The sequence below is a fragment of the Panulirus ornatus genome, chromosome 12 (genome assembly GCF_036320965.1).
Source record: "Panulirus ornatus isolate Po-2019 chromosome 12, ASM3632096v1, whole genome shotgun sequence".
Classification (NCBI taxonomy): Eukaryota; Metazoa; Arthropoda; class Malacostraca; order Decapoda; family Palinuridae; genus Panulirus; species Panulirus ornatus.
Genome location: NC_092235.1, coordinates 24,072,476 through 24,097,148, shown reverse-complemented (window position 1 = coordinate 24,097,148; position 24,673 = coordinate 24,072,476). Strand labels below are relative to the sequence as shown.

The 24,673-nt window shown below is 44.7% G+C and overlaps 1 long non-coding RNA gene across 1 annotated transcript in view; it reads left to right on the top strand.

The window, feature by feature from the left end:
* LOC139751870 (uncharacterized) overlaps positions 1-24,673 on the top strand; it is a 93,039-nt gene that overhangs the window by 61,814 nt on the left and 6,552 nt on the right. The window lies entirely within an intron of this gene.

Here is a 24,673-nt window from a genome sequence, read left to right as displayed (position 1 = left end):
GATAATTTAATTTTTTTTCCTTGGTATAAGATTCCTGCAACAGAGCGATTGTTTTAACTATCTGTCTCATTTGTTTGAAGTTTAATGATATTTTATTGGAACACAAGAACCAGTCTTGCATCCCAACATATTTGGCAGTGATCCTTTCAGATATGTTGCTTTTTTATTGTATTTCTTGTAAGTGTTCGACATACTAAGACTGATTAGACATCACTTGTGCCTATAATTCTATCACAGTAGTGACTGTACCTTTATAAATCATCCCTGTATCTGCTAAATGCACGCTTACACAGCAGCCATCCTTGTCTCTACTAAATGCACACTTATACAGCAGCCATCCCTGTATCTACTAAATGCACACTTATACAGCAGCCATCCCTGTATCTACTAAATGCACACTTATACAGCAGCCATCCCTGTATCTACTAAATGCACACTTATACAGCAGCCATCCTTGTCTCTACTAAATGCACACTTATACAGCTGCCATTCCTCACAGACAGGATGGTCTTCATACACGTTCCCTCCAGCAACACAGGCACCGACATCCCTCGACTCTCTTCAGCCTACAGTTTCTCTTGAGAATCGTTTTGTTTCCACCCTTTGTATCCCAGTTCTCTGTCAGCCCTCGTTCCTCTTCTCATCCCTACCTCTTACCATGATCAGCGTCTCCGTCCTCACAGAACAGACAGCCCTCTGTAACATTTGGTTGGTGACGCCCAACGCAAACCCAACCCAACCCTCCCTCCTTGTCGCAATATAATAACACATAATCTCAAGATATCAACTATTTATATAATGCCCATAACTCACAGTTCCACTCTACATTAAGTGGTAAATGAATCACATTCTCTCTCTCTCTCTCTCTCTCTCTCTCTCTCTCTCTCTCTCTCTCTCTCTCTCTCTCTCTCTCTCTCTCTCTCTCGTGTGTCCCTGAACCAACAACGTTCACACTCAGTTCCCCCCCAGCGAAGAAATCTTACTTCCGATGTTTTGCCCAGGAATTCTGGCTCCCTAACTCTAACTTTTCCTGTCAGTAGTTTCCTTAGATTTGTTTAAACTCGCTAGGCCTCTCACTTGAGACTCGGGTGATTAATGGAAATACATGCACAGAATACACACACACACACACACACACACACACACACACACACACACACACACACACACACACGCGTGGGTCGTGAACAAGGTTGATAAACTCGTTACTACATTCTGGTCATTTGAGGTTGGAGTTTCTTATTTTCTCAGAGGCTACAGCGGATTGTTCACGAAGTCATCTCTCATTTACTTACCTGTGGGGGTCTACGTAGTGGAGGCGTAATGCCTTTTCGTCAGGAAGAACTCAGCCCGTTCCTCCTCTTCGGTGTCGACTGGTCGTACCAATTAGTGTCGCTTCCAACTCTGTCCAACCCTCTTGCTGTCTCACACCTCATCTCGATGATGATTAACGAGATATTGATTATAGTAACGTCAGTTGTAATGATTATCTTATTTATGATTGGAAATGATCCAGTGACTCTTTCCTGTTGAAGGGAAACATAGGGTCATAGAAAGAACTTCAGAAAATAGATATCAGGAACAAGTGTCTGTTTTGAGGATGAATTTAGTTAGAGTTCAGTAGGATTTCTGGGCTCACGACAATCCTTAGCGTGAAGAGCTAAGATCAGCGAAATAAAAGGTCGACTGAATCGCTAAACTTAGAGCCGACTGGAGAATTACTCTATATGCATGATGTATATTTTCCCTTCATTATCTGTAAATCGTTTTCTTTTCCTTTGAGAAACTACGAAGGCCATCTCCACGGAATAACTTTGCTGGTATGCATGAAAAATTAGTATACAGTGCAAAAATTGATGCATGTTTAAGGAGATACTTTATATGACCTTTCCTTCGATGCTGCATACTGGCATTTGTTGATACAATATGTTATTAGGGAATACATCTCGTTGGATATGTCACCTTATAAATTTCCTCACATTCTGTCGTATATATTATCACCAGCGACGATATATATATATATATATATATATATATCTTAGTAATTCAAAAATGAATTGAAATCTGCTGATTTAATTGATTTTCAAATGAAAATTAGCTAATGAATATTTTCCCGTCGTGATAACCAGGGGAAAAAATAGAAAAAAAAATTGAAAAATGTGTGACGGCTCTGACGTTATGAAATTTTGACTGACATTATTTTTTTCTATCAAATTTTTTCTTGATTTGATTCATATTGACGAAGGTTTGAGATCACCGCGACCTTGTGAGGCGTACAATGAGGAAGTAGTTAGCTATTTCGCTCTTAATTTATTCAGTTTCGAGAGTGTGATATCTGGTAGTTTACGCTTCGTATCTACGCGTCCCCCCTGAAATATTATGACGAGCCGTAATTAACAGCTTGAAAACGACAGTACGACCCTCGCGCCACGACGTATGGACCTTGAACACACTACGACCCTTTGGCACGGTGGTACGACCCCCTGAGCACGACGGTACGGATCTTGAACACGACAGTACGACCCTTTGGCACGGTGGTACGACCCCCCTGAGCACGACGTTACGGATCTTGAACACGACAGGACGACCCTTTGATACACTCATGTGAGTGTTTACATGACCCCCTAACTTAAGGGCTTGTGTCAAAAAAAGGAATTACCCCCACCATCCCCGAAGGCCGTCGCGGCGTTTTCCAGGCTCATACGATCGTGGGTAAGGGGGTCGTGGCGTCGTGCTCAATTGATTAACGTGACTGTGTCGTTTTGACTGCGGTAATGTAAAGATTCTTAAGTGCTCTCAGATAAGCGACCAGGAATTTATCGGCGATTGGAGATACGCAGCTAAAATTCGAGATAACCTAAGAGAGGATGTTTGGCTATTTAAACAGGAATATTTTGAAATATTTTACATCATATATATATATATATATATATATATATATATATATATATATATATATATATATATATATGTATATATATGGACGATTTCTTTAGATAAGACCAAAGCTAATTCACAGTTGCCAGACAGTGCTTACTCGAGTGGGGTTCTGGCCGTACAAACGGGACTCCCTTGATCTGCGTGTTATTCCCTTCGTATTATCGCCAGCGACAGAGTCCAATGACGCCGTAATCCTGTGGTCGCTACGACTGGTGTCGCCTGCAGACTTAGAAGATTATCATTTGAGAAGAAAAGCGATTCATGCATACATTTCCTGCCATAGAATCAAGACACCGTGGGTAATTGCATTTGACTGCATCATAGATTGTATTTTTGAGCGGCCAGGCGCTTGGAAAATTGTTGGCGACTGTTACAGAGCAGCGGGATGTCGTCTACCACACGACCAAGGGCGTTAGATGTCACTGTCCTTTGCTAAACGACGGGACGAGGGTTCGCGACCCCTCGGGTCCATAGAATTTAATTCCCACAAATTGGGTACGTATGTAAGCACTTGATCGGTCCCATGGAAAATGGGGACTCGGTTTACTTTATATATATATATATATATATATATATATATATATATATATATATATATATATATATATTATACTTAATCGCCGTCTCCTGCGTTAGCGAGGTGGCGCAAGGAAACAGACGAAGAATGACCCAACCCCCCCACATACACATGCAAATACATAAACGCCTACACACGCACATATACATACATATACATTTCAACGTATACATACATATACATACACAGACATATACATACATACACATGTACGTATCCATACTTACTGCCTTCATCCATTCTCATCGCCACCCCGCCACACACGAAATGGCATCCCCTTTCCCCCCCTCCATCGAGGCATATATATATATATATATATATATATATATATATATATATATATATATATATATATATTTTTTTTTTTTTTTTTTTTTTTCTTTTAAACTATTCGCCATTTCCCGCGTTAGCGAGGTATTGTTAAGAACAGAGGACTGGGCCTTTGAGGGAATGCCCTCACCTGGCCCAATTCTCTGTTCCTTCTTTTGGAAAATTAAAAAAAAACGAGAGGGGAGGATTTCCAGCCCCCCGCTCCCTCCCCTTTTAGTCGCCTTCTACGACACGCAGGGAATACGTGGGAAGTATTCTTTCTCCCCTATCCCCAGGGATAATATATATATATATATATATATATATATATATATATATATATATATATATATATATATATATAGTGGTTCCAACAATGTTGTATGGTTGCGAGGCGTGGACTATGGATAGAGTTGTGCGCAGGAGGATGGATGTGCTGGAAATGAGATGTTTGAGGACAATGTGTGGTGTGAGGTGGTTTGATCGAGTAAGTAACGTAAGGGTAAGAGAGATGTGTGGAAATAAAAAGAGCGTGGTTGAGAGAGCAGAAGAGGGTGTTTTGAAATGGTTTGGTCACATGGAAAGATTGACCAAGAGGATATATGTGTCGGAGGTGGAGGGAACGTGGAGAAGAGGGAGACCAAATTGGAGGTGGAAAGATGGAGTGAAAAAGATTTTGTGTGATCGGGGCCTGAACATGCAGGAGGGTGAAAGGAGGGCAAGGAATAGAGTGAATTGGAGCGATGTGGTATACCGGGGTTGACGTGCTGTCAGTGGATTGAATCAAGGCATGTGAAGCGTCTGGGGTAAACCATGGAAAGCTGTGTAGGTATGTATATTTGCGTGTGTGGACGTATGTATATACATGTGTATGGGGGTGGGTTGGGCCATTTCTTTCGTCTGTTTCCTTGCGCTACCTCGCAAACGCGGGAGACAGCGACAAAGCAAAAAAAAAAAAAAAGTATATATATATATATATATATATATATATATATATATATATATATATATATATATATATATATATATATGAAGTTCCAGATCTACTTTAAGAAGAGCCTAGGAAGTTTCGGAGGTCCACTTGTCTAACTGTGGAATTCGAAAGTTTCCGAAAGAGAGAGACACTTTTTCGTTAGAACACTTTGCACGGCTTTTGAGGAGGAGTTTCCACTCCCATTGTGAAGTCTGTTAGGGGGGGCGGGGGGGGGGGGGGCGCCCCAGAATGGCGGGGGAGGAGGGAGGAGACGCCACGGGCGTGAACAGTGTAGGGCGACAACAGTTCTTGAAATGGACTTCTTGTGTTCCCGACTTTCCACTTTTAAAGAGACGCTATGTTTCTTTTTCCGGCGATCCATTCTCTTTTTTTTTCAAATTTATTTTTTTTTAAAGAGTTTAATGATCCTAAAAACCTTTCTGGTGTCGCGCCAAGTTGGAGAAAAGAATGCTTATGAGCATTTTCTAGCTGACACAAAAGTTTAAGATATATATATATATATATATATATATATATATATATATATATATATATATATATATATATATATATATACCCCTGTATACCACATCGCTCCAGAGTGAATTGGAGCGATGTGGTATACAGGGGTTGACGTGCTGTCAGTGGATTGAATCAAGGCATGTGAAGCGTCCGGGGTAAACCATGGAAAGCTGTGTAGGTATGTATATTTGCGTGTGTGGACGTGTGTATGTACATGTGTATGGGGGGGGGTTGGGCCATTTCTTTCGTCTGTTTCCTTGCGCTACCTCGCAAACGCGGGAGACAGCGACAAAGTATAAAAAAAAAAAAAAAAAATATATATATATATATATATATATATATATATATATATATATATATATATATATATATATTCCTGTGTCCACGGGAAAATGAAACACGATAAGTTCCCAAGTGCTCTTTCGTGTAATAATCACATCATCGGGGAGATACAAGAAAGAAATATGTCAGTGAATGCAGGATTTCTTTGGGGCCATGAATGTGGTGCGGTCGCCAACCGCAACACCATTCCGTGAAGGAACTGGTTCATTCACACACGCTTGTTTGAATTCGCTACAAGTTAATGCTTCCACCGTTAGTGTCACTCGCAGGCGCCACAGCTGCACTTACTGCAGCCTCTTAACTGCTGGTGTTGGTGAGTAAAACACGAGACGACTTGTGTTATCGGATCCGTCATCAGCGGATACGAGGGCGAACAAACAGACTGATGTTTACGACAAACACACACACACACACACACACACACACACGAACACGTATCCCTGGCACATGTACCTCGCATTGAATCTGGAAGGGGGGGGGGGGGGATTGCGGATTTCTGGGAGCGAACGCGCGCGAAAGGAATTCTCCAAATACATAACCCTCAAACTTTAGCACATTACTAGCACTAGCAAATACGTAACCCCAAACTATCATACATTCCTAGCACTAGCAAGTACATAACCCTAAACTTTCACACATTTCTAGCGCTAGCAAATACATAACCCCAAACTTTCACACATTACTGGCACTGAGAGAGAGAGAGAGAGAGAGAGAGAGAGAGAGAGAGAGAGAGAGAGAGAGAGAGAGAGAACAGGAAACGTATGATCACTGACAAGTTCATCCGTAGGACGACGGTCCCGGGGTCATTATCTTGAGTATGCTAAGAGACAGGATAGTTAAAAGGGAACGGCTTCCCCACCCACCGTTCCCTCCGGCTCAACACCTGGCGGGGGATGGGGGGGGGGGGGGGGGGGAGCTTTGAAAATGGACCGCCAAGTAGCAGAGAAAGACTACAATGCCAGATGGAAATTTCATGAAGTGTTTAACGAGAAGAGATCCACAAGGAAGTGTACGAAAGTGAGGAAGTGTACGGAGGTAGGTGAGGAAGTGTACGGAGGTAGGTGAGGAAGTGTACGGAGGTAAGAGAGGAAATGTACGGAGGTAAGTGAGGAAGTTTACGGAGGTAAGCGGGGAAGTGTACGGAAGTAGGTGAGGAAGTGTACGGAGGTAAGTGGGGAAGTGTACGGAGGTATGTGAGGAAGTGTACGGAGGTAAGTGGGGAAGTGTACGGAGGTAAGTGAGGAAGTGTACGGAGGTAGGTGAGGAAGTGTAGGGAGGTCAGTGAGGAAGTATACGGAGGTAGGTGAGGAAGTGTACGGAGAGAAGTGAGGAAGTGTACGGAGGCAGGTGAGGAAGTGTAGGGAGAGAAGAGAGGAAGTGTACGGAGGTAGGTGAGGAAGTGTAGGGAGGTAAGTGAGGAAGTGTACGGAGGTAGGTGAGGAAGTATACGGAGGTAGGTGAGAAAGTGTACGGAGAGAAGTGAGGAATCATTTCCTGACCTACATTATCGCGGGCTCTTGGAACAAACTAAGCCAAATGAAATACCAGTGACTCTGCCTAGGTCATCAACCCTGTGCAAAACAGGAATGCCCGGGGGAAGAGATGGCGGCTGCGCGAGTGCAAAACTCCCCTCCCAGTGTGTACAAACTGATGATAACAAATAGATAATAATTCACCCCCCCCCCCCTCTCCCTCGCCCTACACACACACACACACACACACGCGCACACACACACACACACACACACACACACACACACATGAACAGCCAAGCCATAGTGACCAAATCTGACTGATAAGATAAATGCTACAGTAACGGTACACGATAAGCGAAAACAAGCAAACTAAAATTAGAAAAATAGATCTATGATTGCAGTCGCAAAAAAATAAAAAGAATTAAAAACGTGATTTACGATGCAGTCGTACCCATGTTGTGGTTGATGGCGCCATAGAGAGCATAGTTCACCAGAGATTCGGGTGTTGGATGAGAGAACAGAGTTCACCAGAGATTCGAATGTTGGATGAGAGAACAGAGTTCACCAGAGATTCGGGTGTTGGATGAGAGAACAGAGTTCACCAGAGATTCGGGTGTTGGATGAGAGAACAGAGTTCACCAGAGATTCGGATGTTGGATGAGAGAACAGAGTTCACCAGAGATTCGGGTGTTGGATGAGAGAACAGAGTTCACCAGAGATTCGGGTGTTGGATGAGAGAACAGAGTTCACCAAAGATTCGGGTGTTGGATGAGAGGACAGAGTTCACCAGAGATTCGGGTGTTGGATGAGAGAACAGAGTTCACCAGAGATTCGGGTGTTGGATGAGAGAACAGAGTTCACCAGAGATTCGGGTGTTGGATGAGAGAACAGAGTTCACCAGAGATTCGGGTGTTGGAGAAGAGAACAGAGTTCACCAGAGATTCGGGTGTTGGATGAGAGAACAGAGTTCACCAGAGATTCGGGTGTTGGTTGGAATTATATGATAATTGTTTGCTGTGACTAGAATGAGAACACGTCCCAAGTATCTGAGGTAAAGTTAGAATACTGATCAAGTATTTTTTGGGGGAAACATTTTGATACTTCTCAAATACACGTGGCGAATTTATGATACTTCTCATGTGTTTAGGGCAGTGTTAGAATACTTTTCACGTGTCTTGGGACAAAGTTAGGATACTTGTCACGTATGTGGGGCAAAGGTTAAATACTTCATTATCAGGGGCAAAGTTGAAGACCCCTTTTATTTACGTAGGACAAAGTTAGGTTACTATTTCAAGTATCTGGGGCAAATTTTTCTTCGTGAGTGCAACGTTTACACTTACCAAAGGAAGGTTTCTTGAGAAATATTGCCCCCCCCTTTTTTTTAACCGTGAAAAAAAATTGGTCGGGTTTAGAGAGAGAGAGAGAGAGAGAGAGAGAGAGAGAGAGAGAGAGAGAGAGAGAGAGAGGAAAAAGGCGAGATGAGACAGACATTCAGTAAGGGACAGACATGCTAACAACCCAGGATCTCTAACACCAGTAAGAAATAGAGAGAGAGAGAGAGAGAGAGAGAGAGAGAGAGAGAGAGAGAGAGAGAGAGAGAGAGAGAGAGAGAGAGAGAACTTGTCGCGCCCGAGACCCGGCCAGCAATGGAATGGAATGGAATGGAAGGTAGCGTAACCAGCAGAGCCAGCGATGTTTTTGATCTTATTTAAAGTCTGGGGTTCTGATGCAGGGTTCATCCGCCTTCCTCCTGATGACGTGACCGACAACCTCCCCTCCCTCACCCCACCTCACACACACACACACACACACACACACACACACACACAAACACATACCTCCCCGCGCAAGTCTCCACCCGGGCAGTTTCAGCAGCTTCCACACACCTTACCAACCAGCTACACCCGCACGGTTGCTAATCTCACCTTCCCCCCTCTCCCCCCCCTTTTTTTTTTCTAAACCTCTCACGCACGGATGCAGTCACGCATGCACGAATACGCACGCTGGGCAGCTGTTGTCCACCCATCAGGGTCAACTCCGGTATTTCGTGAGTTCTGATGAGGGTTGTAGTTGTCTGTCCGAGGTTTTGCCGAGTGTGGGAGATTCTTTTGGTCAAGTAGAGGGACGACGAGGACGAGCTTTGAGACACGTAAGTGAGAACCGTACAAAGAAAAGAAAAATAAAGGAAAATGAATTGGCGAGGGAGGGTTATCTGCTGGAAAGCCAGATAACAGTCGAGCAGAAGGCTCCTACTCTCGCACCACCTCTCCCTCCGGCACATCGGTCAGCGGGAGGGTAGCTATTAAGCAGCGCCGCTTTTAGTATGGAGAGAGAGCGTACAGACATGGAAATTTTATTGGAACATATGCATATGACAAGGCGCACTCATCGAGATCCAGCAGGTGAGTCATCTGCGGAGGAAGCATTTTATCCCATTTTCTTTACAGAAAGAAATAAAAAAAGGTTGAGACACTTGTGTGTTACACTCGTCATTCATGAACTGGCCCATTCAGCAATAATCAGCGTTACCAGGCTGTTTGTGTGGACGTGATTTGAATGTATCGCTGGTCTTCGCGGTGTTTATAGATGTCTCTTGTTGAAGAAACGTCTGTCTGTGATTATGTAACAGCTCCATCACCAACTAGATACTGTTATTTCTGGTCATTCTTTCTGTCTCAGTCTTACGTGAGGAAATTGTCAGTTAAGTCACCGTAATTATGAAGTATTTTTGGAGAAAATGTATCGAAAGCTCCTTGAAGCCTACGTCATTTTAGAGCAAATGATTGCAGACCTCTGTTCGTTTTTGGTTATTTGTTTGTAAGGGACGGAATTAGTATTGTTGCTCTTCTCTGTATGCGTTCTAGTTTTCCTTGGTCTTTCATAAAGTTTTTGTGGTCATAAATGAACAGCGTTTTTCTTGTAAATAAGGTCTGAATTGGACGCTAAAAGAGCATTGCATCTTACGTTTTATAGTTTATATTTCTCTCTGCTTTGCTTAGTACAGCAAGACCATTACTAGTTATCTCCCTAAGCATTTTATCCATGTAATTCTGGCAATGGCTTTCGGAAACGTGTTGCTTTCGCGTGTGATAATTTTATCACAACACTGAATTACGTTGCATAGGTCTTCTTCTCTGAAAACCATTTGCCATTTGTTTCTGACCACAACATCAATTTAGTCTCAGTCGATTCTGAGCATTAAGCTGTCGACCTTTGGATTTTATTGTCTATTTTCGTATCGTTGGGAAGTTCTGAGGTGTTCATCGGTGTGTCCTGCCACTAGATTTTTTTTTTTTTATATAGATTATATAAAGCATATCGTAGTATAGGTATGATGTGTATAATGTTGATATAGAGCGTAATGTGATATAGGTATGATATATATATAATGACGTTGTCAGACAGCTGGGAGGGCATGGTTATGGAGGATATGAAGTGGTGTGAGCTGTGAAGGGGCGTTAATAATCAGGGAAGGGAGGAGTGGAGTGAGGCTTGCGGAGGGCTGTGATGGGTAGGGGAGGACTGATGGAGGGAAGGACGGGGCCTTGTGGAGGGTAAGGAGGGGCAGGTGGAGGGTAGGGAGGAGGTGTAAAGGGGGTATAACCCCCCACCCCCACACAAGACCGAGGTTAGGACCGAGTCTCTACAGTCGTTGTCTTTGATCTCCCGACTCGTAATTATACCTGGCCACCACCGCCTCCCTCTCTCCCTCCCGCTGGCTCCTCCTCCCTCACTCCCTCACTGACCCAAGGGTCCCTCCCTCCCTCACTCCCACACTGACCCAAGGCCCTCCCTCCCTCCCTTCCCTTATCTTTCTCATGTCACGCGGTGACTTGGACCTTACCCCAGCCTCCTTGCCTTAAACCTTGGTGAGAGGAATATAAATTACGAGTAGAAAATGTTTCATAAACCATCAAGAATTACACACACAAATAAAGAAGAAGGAAGATCCTAGGATGTTCATCAGCAATGATTTTGACGAGGAAAACAGTGCCCAGTAGCGAAGACCTTAGGGTGTTGATCAGTGATGGTCTTACATGAGGAAAACAGTGCCCAGCAGCATATAGAAGAGCAGAACAAAACAAATCAAAATGTAACGTAAGATTTCATGTCAAGAAATATAAACGATAAATCGAAGATTACAATACTCGCTTTGGATCAGTCTCGATCACAGACGAACAAGAATTAGATCAAATACAAAGAGGAGCAGCAGAACTAATTTTGTCACTCTGAAAGTAAACCTCTTGGGGGAAAGACTCATAGAAACCTAATTAGAACAAATACAAAGGAGTGCAGCAAAACTGCCCCCCCCCTCCCCTCCCCAAATACACACACGCACCCGGGAATCTCCGTAGTACACTGGGTACTATGGCGTCCCATGAATCTAAAGGGTCCGGTTTCGAGTTCCTGCACTGGGCTGATGTCACCGCTTGCGACACCACGCCAAGTAAAGGATGTCAGCCCTTGCGACATCATCATCTCCCCTGGTAGAGGTCATCACTAACCACCCCAACGGGAGGGGGAGGTGTAGTGGGGGATGGGGAGAGGGAGAGGGGGGGTAGAAGACCGGCGACACGGCATGCCTGGCGGCGACGACGACGGCGGGGGGGGAGGAAGGGAGGGGGAGGGGAGGAGGGTTTAAGGAAGGTATAGCGGTCGTGAGGGCGCAAGAGACGGTGATGAGGCAGTATGGACGACTCCCTCCCTCCCTCCACCAACCAACCCCCCCCCCCCCCTCCAGAGGTCGTCTGCCGGCTGGCTTATAAGAGTCGTTCCGCAACGGGGGGTGGGGGGGGGGGAGGGTTTATATCGCGACCACGTCAGCGATGAGATCATCTATCTACGTACGTTGCCTTGAGCTCCGGTCTTAAAGGTTTTGCCCGCGCGAGCCCCGTAGAGGAATAGGAGGAAGAAAAAAAAAAAAGGGAAGGAAAAGTGAGGTTTGGAGAAGGATATGTATTTATTCATATATTTACTCCTGGATCTGTTTCTAAGAAGGAGTCTTGGGGCTTGAGTGTTACCCACGACGTCTTCTCAGAGCCCGTTGCTGCGCTACTTCCAGTCATAGGGAAATGTGGACACCTTTGGAGGAAGGTCTTTGAAAATGGACTGCACTTTCAATAACACAGCGTCTCCAAAGGTGACTTTTCATTACGAAAATAGCCACGTCTGCCGCTCTTAGAACCTGGGAATCATGTATAGATGTCGACATTTCTTTTACTTCCGAACAGTTGCTTCGTTTATACAAAGGATCGATTCGTCCTTGTATGGGGGTAATGCTCTCACATGTAGGGTGGGTTCGAACTCTGCATCCTTACTTGTCAGAGTTCGAGTCGAAAGCGGTCCAACGTCTCTCCGAGGATAGCTTCAAAAAATGGAATGGCTTTCCCGTCGCTGCAATGTTGGTTCACTTTCTCTCTTCTGTAGGTATTACTTTGGTATAATGCCTCCCGAGGGCTGGCTGCTTGTGTGCCCCCACCACTACTAGCCAGACCAGGCAATACTCGGTAAATTGATGCATCACATGATTACTGTATGGCCATTGGAATCTCATGGATGGACCCGAATTCGTAAATACATTCCCATGTCTCCCCCTTTTTCCCCCTCCCATTAACCTCTTTAGTTCAGTTTAGGGCCCTGGCCTCACTATTGACTTTTGATCGTGGCTGGAGCCTCCGAAGTAAAAGAAGAAAAAAAAATAGTGTTTTTATGTAAAGTGAATGCAATAGGAGCAACGGTTAGCAACACTGCATCTAATTAGGGGATTAATTGAGATAACCAGTCGTGGCCAAGCATGCGCAGTCATTGCTTTTCCTTCGTTAAGATGGCATGAGTTGCGACGACTCCTTCCCTCCAAACCCAGATTGCTTGGCACCCAGCACTTTGATAACTCCCCATGGCTTCTCTTCGTTCGAGCTTCCTTTCCCACCCTTATCTTTCGTCCACTCGTACCGTGTTGGAGAACTTTCTCAAATATTACGTCAGTTTCTGGGTGTTATGTCATTATTTTTTTTCTTTTTTTTCTGGTTTTATCTGCTCCATATGAACAGTTCCCCATGACGGTTACGGCAACGGAGAAAGTCATCTCTGAGCATGGTCGCCAGTTCGACCCTCCCCACTACCATTGTCCGTTACCTAGACTCCCGTTCTGACTTTGCTATAAACAGCAGGCCACGGTCTGCTTCGATACTGGAACACAGTCCAAAAGAAGGAACAGAGAAGGGGGCCAAGTGAGGATATTCCCCCTCCTCCGCTCTTAACGCTACCTCGCTAATGCGGGAAATGGAGAATATGTATATATATATATTTTTTTTTTTCCAAAAGAAGGAACAGAGGGGGGGCCAGGTGAGGATATTCCACAAAGGCCCAGTCCTCTGTTCTTAACGCTACCTCGCTAACGCGGGAAATGGCGAATAGTTTAAATATATATATATATATATATATATATATATATATATATATATATATATATATATATATATATATATATATATTGCACTTATGTAATATATAATATAAATACTTACAGCTGTTAGTTATTCCAACCAGAAACCAGAAAATACATTATTTTTTCCCCCATCCATTCCAAATATTTGCCAGTGGTATGCTGAGTATTCTACAGTTGAGGATTTCAAATATGTAACTAAATATTTCCATAGTTCAGGCTTATATACTTTCACGGGTCTTGATTACATGTAATTTGCATGCTTAATGATTGTTTATACATTTTACATTCGTTTATCAGTTCATTTATTCAATTTTTATGGCATATATTATATTTTCTCTCGTGGTGACTTGCTGTATTGAGTCCTTTGGCTTAATGCGCCATCATACCATCGAAGCCTAAGCTTGTGTAAAGATCTTCTTATATATATATATATATATATATATATATATATATATATATATATATATATATATATATATATATATATATATATATATATATGAGTGAGTGCTCAAATTACAGAGGTGTAAGTTTGTTGAGTATTCCTGGTAAATTATATGGGAGGGTATTGATTGAGAGGGTGAAGGCATGTACAGAGCATCAGATTGGGGAAGAGCAGTGTGGTTTCAGAAGTGGTAGAGGATGTGTGGATCAGGTGTTTGCTTTGAAGAATGTATGTGAGAAATACTTAGAAAAGCAAATGGATTTGTATGTAGCATTTATGGATCTGGAGAAGGCATATGATAGAGTTGATAGAGATGCTCTGTGGAAGGTATTAAGAATATATGGTGTGGGAGGCAAGTTGTTAGAAGCAGTGAAAAGTTTTTATCGAGGATGTAAGGCATGTGTACGTGTAGGAAGAGAGGAAAGTGATGGGTTCTCAGTGAATGTAGGTTTGCGGCAGGGGTGTGTGATGTCTCCATGGTTGTTTAATTTGTTTATGGATGGGGTTGTTAGGGAGGTAAATGCAAGAGTTTTGGAAAGAGGGGCAAGTATGAAGTCTGTTGGGGATGAGAGAGCTTGGGAAGTGAGTCAGTTGTTGTTCGCTGATGATACAGCGCTGGTGGCTGATTCATGTGAGAAACTGCAGAAGCTGGTGACTGAGTTTGGTAAAGTGTGTGGAAGAAGAAAGTTAAGAGTAAATGTGAATAAGAGCAAGGTTATTAGGTACAGTAGGGGTGAGGGTCAAGTCAATTGGGAGGTGAGTTTGAATGGAGAAAAACTGGAGGAAGTGAAGTGTTTTAGATACCTGGGAGTGGATCTGTCAGCGGATGGAACCATGGAAGCGGAAGTGGATCATAGGGTGGGGGAGGGGGCGAAAATTTTGGGAGCCTTGAAAAATGTGTGGAAGTCGAGAACATTATCTCGGAAAGCAAAAATGGGTATGTTTGAAGGAATAGTGGTTCCAACAATGTTGTATGGTTGCGAGGCGTGGGCTATGGATAGAGATGTGCGCAGGAGGATGGATGTGCTGGAAATGAGATGTTTGAGGACAATGTGTGGTGTGAGGTGGTTTGATCGAGTAAGTAACGTAAGGGTAAGAGAGATGTGTGGAAATAAAAAGAGCGTGGTTGAGAGAGCAGAAGAGGGTGTTTTGAAATGGTTTGGGCACATGGAGAGAATGAGTGAGGAAAGATTGACCAAGAGGATATATGTGTCGGAGGTGGAGGGAACGAGGAGAAGAGGGAGACCAAATTGGAGGTGGAAAGATGGAGTGAAAAAGATTTTGTGTGATCGGGGCCTGAACATGCAGGAGGGTGAAAGGAGGGCAAGGAATAGAGTGAATTGGAGCGATGTGGTATACAGGGGTTGACGTGCTGTCAGTGGATTGAATCAAGGCATGTGAAGCGTCTGGGGTAAACCATGGAAGGCTGTGTAGGTATGTATATTTGCGTGTGTGGACGTATGTACATGTGTATGGGGGGGGGGGTTGGGCCATTTCTTTCGTCTGTTTCCTTGCGCTACCTCGCAAACGCGGGAGACAGCGACAAAGTATAAAAAAAAAAAAAAAAAAAAAATATATATATATTCACATATATATGTATATTCACATATGAAATATTTTCTTCCTTTATCACCCATTTTATTACAATACTAGTACAGATATTATTAAAACCTTGAAGTTATGAATGTAAATTACGGTTTGTTAAGAAATAACTGTTATCTCCCGTTTTCTGTGACATAATGGGGGGGTATTTGTGATAATTCAGTTGGTCGAATTTTTCTCATGTTCTATAGTTGGGAATTCAATGCCTCAATCATTGCCGTCTGTCATGAAGAATAGAACTGATGACTGAAATAAACAGTTGGCAAGAAATTGATGTGAACTTTCTTTTTTTCATATGTTTTTTTATAGACTTGTAAAATGGAGAGGTAATATTCGAAGTGGATGATGGAGACTAGAGAAGAGATTTTTTGAGAATTATACGTCTTCGCTGTTCGGGGAAAGGATGTTTGTCTTAGAGCAGTCGGCTGGGTACTCGTGTGGCTGATTATGTTAAAGTTCGTGGAACATATTATGGAATTGAAGAGATGAGTCTCGAATTCTGGTTTTAAGCTGAAATGAAATCAACGATTTTTTCCTTCTCCTCCCCCACCCCTCCACTCGACGCTTGTCTTACTTACTTACTGGGAATTTCTCTCCCCCCCTTCCCTCTCTCTCTCTCTCTCTCTCTCTCTCTCTCTCTCTCTCTCTCTCTCTCTCTCTCTCTCTCTCTCTCTCTCTCTCTCAAATAGAAAACATGAAACGGAAAAAGCGCAAACTAGTTAGAAAAAAAAGTAGATAATTGGGTAATTATCAGTTTCCTGATAATTACCTAACGTGCATTGAGAGAGAGAGAGAGAGAGAGAGAGAGAGAGAGAGAGAGAGAGAGAGAGAGAGAGAGAGAGAGAGAGAGAGAGAAATATTCAACATGCAAGATATGCGGTGAGCGTTACGCGCAAGCCCCTGTCTTGTTGACAGAAACTCGTAGATCTCTCTCTCTCTCTCTCTCTCTCTCTCTCTCTCTCTCTCTCTCTCTCTCTCTCTCCCTCCAAGCTTCACCTTGTAAAACTGGGCGCCTTTGTTAGCCAGCCATTATCTCTCTTTGTAGGTGGAAAGCTGTGTGCAAAGACGGCGTCCGCGGCTGCTGGATAAAAGACGTGTCCTTTTGATGTTCTTACTAATTCCAGGTTAATGAGAGATGATCAGGGCGACTCTGTGTGTGTGTGTGTGTGTGTGTGTGTGTGTGTGTGTGTGTGTGTCTGTGTTTGTGCGCGCGTGTGTGCGTCCCCTTGTGTTCGTTTTCTGTCATGATTTTTTTTCCCCTTTTTTTTTTTTTTTAGATTATTTGATTACTCTCCCAGGGCTTTGATCCCTTTCCCTGGGATACGATCGCACTGGGAGGGATTGGATACTCACTTTCCGAGGGATTACATCCCCCTTTTCCGAGGGATTACATCGCCTTTTTTTTCTGAAGGGATTGGATCCCTTTCCGTGGGATTGGATCTCCGAAGGGGATATATCTCTCAGCGAGAGGTTTCCAGTCCCCCTCTGAGAGATTTGATCTCTGGAGGATTTCATATCTTTCCAGGGGATTTAATCTCTTCGCCAAGGGATTGGATCGTCCTTACCGGGAGATGAAATCCCTCCTTAAAGAGATTTTGATCCCTTTTGAGTGGCTTAATCCTTTCCCTTAGGATTGGATCCCTTTCTAAGGGATTTGATCCCATCGGGAGAATGGAATCCTTATCTTCGAGGGACTGGATTCCCCTTAGTAGGAGCATCATGCATTTGGGAAGGATTGGATCCCTCTCCGAGGAACGTTCTTCACCGAGACTATATCTTAATCATTTGCTGAATGAATGTGGTGTTTCATGACTCCTCATCTCCTCATTAAACTCACACACACACACACACACACACACACACACACACACACACACACACACACACACAGAGTTAAGATACAGGGCAACACGAGTGTAAAAACTCTCTCTCTCTCTCTCTCTCTCTCTCTCTCTCTCTCTCTCTCTCTCTCTCTCTCTCTCTCTCTCTCTCTCTCTCTCTCTCTCTCTCTTACACACACGCTGGACATTACTGTTCGAAAGCTGCCGACCGTATGTACTTAGCAGTTGCAGCTGCCTGTTTCGCCATCGCCCCAACTAGTTATCTGCGGAGTGCGTGATTGGTCAGCGGTGTTTGTTTACATTAGGAGGCGTCGTTTGTCAACAAACTGATCTGCGACACGATGGCGCATGCAGCAGAGACGAATTCCAGATATTGATTATGGTGGTTGATTATGTTATTCCCATATTGAGAAACAATAGGATGCTTCCTTCTCTACGAATTTAAAAAGGTCTAGTTTTTTTTTCTTTCCAAAAGTACCGTATACCCTTATTAAAAGTAGTAAAGTGTCACACACCTTACCCTACTACTGACCGTAGTTCAATGATTCCCATCAGGTTACTAGCCTTTGGGTTTGAATGATACAGGGACTTGGGCCGTGGTTGAAATGTATAGAGAACTGACTCATTAAAAACAGGAGAGATGATTCTTGGGTAGTTGGTTTACGTGACTTGACTTACCTTTGGGTATCGTAACAATTTGCCATGTTGGTTTTCATCCAATAGTCAAAATAGGTGAACACAAAAAAAATCATTATTTTTCTATATGTCATTTGTGTCGCCTGTCAAGCGTCGGGATTAACTTAATCGTATTCCCGAATGTAGATTGACTTAAAAAAAAAAAAAAAAAAGAGTAACCCATGATATAAGGGTAAAGCATGATTTAAGGGAAGACCTTGATTATAACAGAATGTGATCCTTTATCTCTACCATACAAGGTAATCAAGCCCAGAATCTCGACTTATTTAACATCCTTTGAATACGCGTTTCATTGGGATGTATATGCGGGGCGATGAAAAGCCTAGTCTCCTCCGGGCATTGGGAAGTTTACTATATGTCTGCCTCTTGTGTTATACTGTATTACCTCTGAAATGGTAGACTCATTTATGTTTAGAGGACTCGTATCTATACATAGATAATGATGCACCTAAGAGGTGTATTCCGTTTTCTGTATTAATAACACAGTTCGTAGTATTTTGCATTTGAATATCACGCTCTTTAAACGATAGGATAATTACGATAATTACACTAGGATGATTCTTTTTTTATTTCATTTCTTGACGTATTTTGTTGCCATAGCTCTGGCTTGATCGCACAGTTTTGGTAGGAGTTGTGTTGAATATGTGAAGAGAATTTTCTATGCCAAACTATTACATTTTGTATTGTACGGGGTCATGTGAACAGGCGAGTGTGTGTGTGTGTGTGTGTGTGTGTGTGTGTAGTGGTGACACATAATTTTTTTCCCCAGCCCAACTGTGTGTGTGTGTGTCATATCAAGTTTATAAATGAATACCATTTTGATTTATGGCCTCGAGCTGACGCATCTGTTAATTGAAACATTTTGAAACGCTGTTGCCATTCACTGATTACAGTTGCGAAGTATGTTAATGTTTTTGCTAACATGACAAGAGGCAAAATGTCCATTAACCCGATTGAATTGTCGGTTTGACGTCGCTTTTCTGAGCTGATGAGTTGCCTTTCGAATTTTGTTCGGCGTTGGAATAATACAGCGGAGGTTAAACACCCGAGGTGTATAGTTGTGTTGACATTAACCTGACTCTCCCATAGCAAGGCAGCAGCAGTAACATGCTGGTGGTAAAATGTCCCATTAACTTTAAGTAAGTAAAAGTAATTTCGCAATTAGTAACGCGGCCCGCCTTACGTCAATCTCTCTCTCTCTCTCTCTCTCTCTCTCTCTCTCTCTCTCTCTCTCTCTCTCTCTCTCTCTCTCTCTCTCTCTCTCTCTCTCCAGTTATACTTTCTTAACTCTCTTTTTTTTTTTTCATCATCATTTTGTTGTTTTTCTTAAGGAACACACGAAGACGACCTATTTAGTGAGAGCGCGCATGACCCAAAGCGTTGCTTTGAACGGCTGAAGAATATGTTCAGGAAAAGTTTTGGTCTCTTGGTTATAACTTGATTGTTAGCGGCCTTGATTAGAGCTCAGATAATCACCCAACCTCCGAAGTTACAGACAGAGTGAGGCTGATTCGGACAGCTTGTGCTGGTGGGTCGATAGGGCTGGTTAGCTTGGAAAAGACCACAACGGTACGACGCTGGATATATATATATATATAGGGTTCGTGATCAAGTGTCGTACCGTTGTGCTCAAGGATCGTACCGTCGTGCTCAAGGGCCGTACTGTCGTGCTCAAGGGTCGCGCTCTCGTGCTCAAGGGTCGCGCTCTTGTGCTCAAGGGTCGTATTGTCGTGCTTGAGGGTCGTATTGTCGTGCTCGAGGATTATACCGTCGTGCTCAAGGATCGTACTGTCGTGCTCAAGGGCCATACTGTCGTGCTCAAGGGTCGTATTGTCGTGCTCGAGGGTCGTATTGTCGTGCTCGAGGATTATACCGTCGTGCTTAAGGATCGTACTGTCATGCTCAAGGGCCGTACTGTCGTGCTCAAGGGACGTACTTTCGTGCTCAAGGGCTGTATTGTCGTGCTAGAGGATTATATCGTTGTGCTCAAGGATCGTACTGTCGTACTCAAGGGCCTTACTGTCGTGCTCAAGGGCCTTACTGTCGTGCTCAAGGTGCCGTACAGCCGTGGACCATCCTAGGCTTGGGAGATCTTTGGTGCGAGGATCAAAGCTTTGCATGGTGACGCGTCTCGTCTTCGCACTCTCGCGCCCCTTGATTCTGTAGTGTGTATAGATGAATGTTTGTATACACGACACATCCACACCTCTCAGGCTTTTCAGTGGTGTCTTGGGTACCCCTTGTTCACGCAGGCTACACACTAAAGAGACGGAGCCCCACGAGTGTGTGAAACCCTTTCCTCCTCATACAGTACAAATAGGTAAACACACACACACACACACACACACACACACACACACAACACAACACACACAGATGGCGACTCATCTGTAACACGTGTGGACGTTCAAGTAATTACGATATGAAACTACAGTTTTTTTTTTTTTTTACTTTACGTAATTTATCACAGGAATCCATTTATGATATTACTTCGCATCAACGTGTTTGTTGAAGGGCAGACCTAAACGCAGTGTGTGTGTGTGTGTGTGTGTGTGTGGGTGTGTGTGTGTATGCCATCAGCGAGCAAATGGTTGGGGCGATGCTGTTCTGTAGTCGGGAATTCACTGGTCGTAAATTAATCAAGGCGGCGAATGTAATTTGGCAGAAGTGTTCCATAATTATTGCGAGGTATGATAGCATGAAGTCTTGTGAGGGGAGGGTGGAGGTGAGGAGAGGCCCCGGTTACACTGTGTTGCCCCCTGGTTAGGACACCACCTCCTCCTGCTGCTGCTGTAGACGGAAATAAACGTGGGTTTGGAGAATAATGATGATGATGATGAGCCGGGTAGAATTTCGGCCTGTTTTTACGCGAAGCGGAAGAGCGAAGGACTCGAACGTGTGTAGTGTCTTAAAAAGAGTCGAAAGGAACTCGCGGTGAGCGGCGCCAGAAATAGGCGCTATATAGAGAAGATAATCCACGAAGGAAGAAAAAGAGAAGATAATCGACGAAGGAAGAAAAAGTCTTTTATACGACGTGTGTGGGGGCTATGAGGAATCACTACGATATAGTTAAATGGAAGGTGTTCTGGGGTGTACTTCTCCGGGAATGAAATCCATGGAACTGGTGTTGCTGCTGCCGAGACGAACAGAAACAGACGAGAATAGGAACCCCCCATGCACAGAACACACGACAGGAGCAGTGAGGTTCCAAGATTTAATAAGGGTCGTGTTCTGTCCAGTTGATGTTACTTAATGCTGAAAGTATTTGTATAATGTGTTACTTAATGCTGAAAGTATTTGTATAATGTGTTACTTAATGCTGAAAGTATTTGTATAATGTGTAATTTAATGTTGAAAATATTTGTTAAATGTGTCACTTAATGATGAAAATATTCCTAGAATGTTTCACTAAATGCTGAAGATATGCATATAATGTGTCACTTGATGCTGAAGATAGTTGTATAATGTATTCAATGCTGAAGGTATTTGCATTATAAGATTAAGCTTCACATAGCTTCAGTGAGCGGCCAAATGCTACATAACACCTGGGAGAGGCGAAAAAAAACAAACATGCCCGCTACATATTTCATAAGGGCGAAATCCCCTTTACCTAAATTGGACCAATGGATATTGGGGGGATTAACAGTGGCATGCAACAGATTATGAAAGAGCCGTGGTATATTGATAGAGTGTACTGGCATAAAAAGATAAAGGGCTGGGTTAACTGATGTCCTACCAATACAGTGCAGATACTGAATCGTTTCGCACGAGTACAGACAATTACAGGTACATAGTGTACTGGTGCTTCACGTGGTTGTGTATTAGATTCTCATTTGTTTTAGAGTATGGAGAAATGATTTTGTTTTTTTGTCTTAAATGCTGGATAGAAGGGGATGATAGCAACAAGAGATTAAACTTCACAAGTCTGACGATACGAGCCTTGCGTATGATGGTGTAAGTCTGACGATACGAGCCTCGTGTATGATGGCGTAAGTCTGACGATACGAGCCTCGCGTATGAAGGCGTAAGTCTGACGATACGAGCCTCGCGTATGATGGCGTAAGTTTGACGATAGGAGCCTCGCGTATGATGGCGTAAGTCTGACGATACGAGCCTCGCGTATGATGGCGTAAGTTTGACGATACGAGCCTCGCGTATGATGGCGTAAGTTTGACGATACGAGCCTTGCGTATGACGACGTAGCCTGACCTTTACGAGACGAGTGAAAGGTCAGGCCTTTATGCCAAGGGTCGTACCGTCGTGCTTGAAGGATCGTACCGTCGTGCTTGAAGGATCGTACCATCGTGCTTGAAGGATCGTACCATCGTGCTTGCAGGATCGTACCGTCGTGCTTGAAGGATCGTACCGTCGTGCTTGAAGGATCGTACCGTCGTGCTTGAAGGATCGTACCGTCGTGCTTGACGGCATCGTACCGTCGTGCTTGACGGCATCGTACCGTCGTGCTTGAAGGATTGTACCGTCGTGCATGAAGGATCGTACCGTCGTGTTTGCAGGATCGTACCGTCGTGCTTGAAGGATCGTACCGTCGTGCTTGACGGCATCGTACCGTCGTGCTTGAAGGATCGTACCGTCGTGCTTGACGGCATCGTACCGTCGTGCTTGAAGGATCGTACCGTCGTGCTTGAAGGATCGTACCGTCGTGCTTGAAGGATCGTACCGTCGTGCTTGACGGCATCGTACCGTCGTGCTCAAGAGATCGCACCGTCAAATGCTCACGGGGTTTAGAAGAAAAAAAAGAAAAGATATACACAACTTCCGGTTGAGGCATATAATACTGTAACCTCTCGAAAGGGGGGAGAGGGAGGAGGGATTCTCCTCCCCTCCCCACCCCACACCCCATTCCCTCCCCTGCTCTCCCTCACCTTCCATCTTGATACATAAGTAATAGCTGTAACGATCTAGAGTAATTACCGCTAATTACTGTAGGAGACGCCCGCTGCCCAGAACACGTCTCTAATCATCCACAACACGACATATAACATATAAGGCCAGACTTCCCTTTGTATCCAGCCGGCTTCCCCGAGAGAGATAAAGAGAAACGCTTAAAAAAAAAAGAGAGAAAAAAAGAAAACGGGGGGTTCATCCCCCCCCCCATTTTCTGAGTTTCGACTTGTATAAGAAACACCCCCCCCCCCCCCGTGATAATATTCCTGATCCTCGCCAAAAGGGGGTAGTAAATAGTTTAACAAGTCCTAAATCAAGGAGGAAATCCTATAATAGCGAGGCAGGGGCTCCATGATCACAAAGCAGAGCCATGGGGGGGGGGAGATGGGAGAGGAGGGAGGGGCATGGGGTGGGAGTGGAGGGGTTTGGGGGTTTGGTTGGTTCCAGGGAGGCAGAGGTGCCCTATTACCGCGGGCTGTATTACAGGGGGAGCCCGTCTAGATTAAGCGAAGGATGTCATCAGGAAGGAGAAGATCGGCGAGAGAGGAGGAGGAGGAGGGAGGAGGAGGAGGAGGAGGGAGGAGGAGGAGGGTGTGTAGGAGGGGTGGAGGGGGAGTTATGGCAGACGGGAGGGAGGCAGGCTCGGGAAAAAGAACGAACACACACACACACACACTCACTCACACACACACACACACACACACACACACACACACACACACACACACACACACACCCCTTTCCCTCAACCCCCTTCCACCCCCTTCGACGGCAGATCTCATGAGCTCCAACGAGGCCCAAGAGCCCCCCTTTCCTTCCCTTCCCCCTCTCTCCTTTTCCCCTCCATCCCCTTCCCCCCTTTTCCGCAGACGCCGCCAACCTCAGCTCGAGGAAACCCCGGGCCCTTATGATGGTCAGGGGCCCTCCCTCTCATTGTTGGGCAACGGGCCCTAATGATGGTCAGGGGCCCTCCCTCTCATTGGTGGGCAACGGGCTCTAATGATGGTCAGGGGCCCTCCTCTTCATTGGTGGGCAAGGGACCCTAATGATGGTGAGGGGCCCTCCTCTCATAGGTAGGCAGCGGGCCCTAATGATGGTCAGGGGCCCTCCTTTTCATTGGTGGGCAGCGGGCTCTTATGATGGTCAGGGGCCCTTCCCTCTCATTAGTGGGCAAGGGGCCCTAATGATGGTCAGGGGCCCTCCCTCTAATTGTTAGGCAAGGGGTCTAAATGATGGCCAGGGGTTCCTCCCCTCTCATTAGTAAGCAAGGGGCCCTGATGATGGTTAGGGGCCCTCCCACCTCCCCTTTGAAGGTCAGAGGGGGGGGCCCTCTTGATAGTTAGGGCCCCTCCTCCCTTCCCACCTTCCCTCCCCATTTGGTCGTCATGCAGGCGGACGGGCGGGCTGGGGGGAGGCCCCCCGTTCGACCCCCGCCCGTGTCCCCTCTCCCTCCCACCCCACAGTTATTAAAGCCATGCGCTAAATGCTACTATGAAATTACCCCTTGGATAAGAAGCAAGGATGGGGGAGGGGAGGGGAGGAGGAGGGGGGGGCAATTACAGCGTGAGGGACGAGCTGGGGAGGGGAAGGGAAGGGGA